The 2,321-nt window shown below is 35.8% G+C and overlaps 1 long non-coding RNA gene across 1 annotated transcript in view; it reads left to right on the forward strand.

Annotated features, from left to right (window-relative positions):
• Positions 1-99, forward strand: part of LOC137653205 (uncharacterized) — a 1,166-nt gene extending 1,067 nt beyond the window's left edge. The window contains exon 3 of the long non-coding RNA XR_011046426.1: positions 1-99. This exon is cut by the window's left edge and continues 191 nt beyond it. This is a non-coding gene — a long non-coding RNA (uncharacterized lncRNA).
• The last annotated feature ends 2,222 nt before the right edge of the window (positions 100-2,321 follow it).

Raw genomic sequence — 2,321 nt, forward strand, 5'->3', positions numbered from 1 at the left:
TCTCTAATTTGTTTTTAACCTGACCTAGAATGTTTTGTCTAGTATGTTCTAATTGTTTTACCTAATTCTTAATCTGAATAAAAATACAAAAAAATATAACTACTTTGACTGTCCACAAGCTGTTTGGAAGCTCGCATAGAAAACAATCCTATGCATCCTATTATGACTACATTATCTGGCTTCAATCAAAGTAAAGTTTTACAGTAATCTCCCGAGTCGCAATACCTGACGTTGCACTTGACATTTGTTATTAATAAACTCTCAATAATAGAAATTGAAACTTTCAAAGTTGGAATTTATTTGCTCCATTTAAATATGACGCTAAAGGCAAGCTGCAATTTACATTACACCAAGTATTTAAAGGTTAGGATTTACTTTAATCCAAACATTAGAAATATGAAAGGGAAAAAAGTTCTTAAACACCTGCAGAATATCGGTTTTGATTGCTTGCAAAGTCAGACCATTAAATGGAAGAATAAAGATTCATGACAACTTTATTCTGTAATTTAATGAAAAGAGGGTGATTACGTTTGGCCACTTGTAAATTTAGGAATTGAGGGATCCATTTCATATATGGAATTGTTCTTTAAGCAACTCTTAAATAATGAAAGTTCGTGGTCTAAATAAGGTACTTAGTTCTTAACGAGCAAAATATAAATTGAATGTTTAATGTCCTGTACGAATAGTTTTGAGTATTCTAGTAACTAGAAACTATTAATAGTCCAGTTGAAGTGATTGAATTAGCCTATCATATCTAGCAACATTGAGCTGAAATGTAAATTCAATTGTTAGAATTAATGACTCGCCTTTTAGTGGGCAAATAACCCATACTTGATGGAAATTTACAATTTTAGTATACAGCTCCGTCAACTCGACAAAATGTTTAGTGGGCTTTGGTTCTCATCGAACATGTTTTGTTATATTTATGTTTGCGTCCAAACAAGAGTCGATTACTGAGAGCCTGGTGACTACAGCAAGGGTGATTGATGTGAAATTAACTAAAACCTTTAGTGATATTCGCCAAAATTAATATTCTTACTTATTGATTGTGCTAGAAAAGAGTATGATTTGGTGTAGAGATGATGCTAAAGGGAGCAATTTTAAAGTTGTGTTACGATACTACGGAGTTGTATAATATAATAGAACTAGATTTCCTAATTTACAAGAGATTAAATCGGTGTTTTTCAATTGTATCTCGAAACTGGAACCCATAAACAATAGAATCAATTATTGATATGACATGGAAGTTTGTCCTTACTGCTCTATTAGAGGCGGCAATGTCAACAGGATGCAGCTATACACCCCTTCCATGCAAAATATGACTAGGATTTTCTAGCATAGTTGGTGTATAACTATACACGGAATTTGTGGAGAAATTAAACTGATAAGATATGATATTTCTTTGACTTTGTTACTTGTTGCATTTCTCTTATATGTAGACTGAAGTGCAAGTTTTTGTTTCACGTCTTCAATGCCATTAATGTTGTCGGGTTATTTTTTTTTTAAATGCTGAAATTTATTTATCACCATCTCTATAAACATTGGCCCTTGCATCTCAAAGGCTAAATGGGTGTTTATACAATTCTATTGGAGTTTTAAAGGTGCTCGCGGGACCAATAAAATAAATAACACAACTTTAAAGTAGAGGATACAGACAAGGTATATCACTGCCATCGGTGAAAAACGTGTCTACCCACTTCCACACAAGGGGGAAATGCACAGCGTGCAGATGCTGTGGCCAGTTTTGTCATATGTATAGAGACCACGGGTACAGAAGACATCATTGACGAGGAAACTACGGGCAAACGATCTTGGTGACTGTTGTCGAGTCCTTGGATGAGTGGCTGACTATTTTTTGGCACTAGTCTAACACCACTCCCTCTGCCCAACGTGTAGCCTAAGTCATATTTTCTCCTTTTCTGTGCCTACTACCTGACTTGGACCGTGGGATCGGGTAACTTTTTTGAAAAAGAATTGTAGGCAAATCCGAGTACCCACCCTGCATTTGCACCTCGTGTGAAATGGGCTTCAGTGTATCAGGATATGATTTATCCTGTCACAAATGAATAAATAATTTTAGACAAAAGCCAAAAATATAAATTGAAATTGAATGTGCATGACTCACGCCGACCTATGACCTCATCTCCACAGTCCTTGGGTAGCATGGGAAGAAGCTCTAATCGTTTTCCTCTTTATTTGATTTCTGATGACCCAAACACACGTGTACTGAATCTGTTTCCATGTCAACAGTTAGTCCAGGGAGAGGGGATGTAGGTTGATAATAAGTCTGATATGGTTGCATCACCTGGCACCACTACCCC

The sequence above is a fragment of the Palaemon carinicauda genome, chromosome 14 (genome assembly GCF_036898095.1).
Source record: "Palaemon carinicauda isolate YSFRI2023 chromosome 14, ASM3689809v2, whole genome shotgun sequence".
Lineage (NCBI taxonomy): Eukaryota > Metazoa > Arthropoda > Malacostraca > Decapoda > Palaemonidae > Palaemon > Palaemon carinicauda.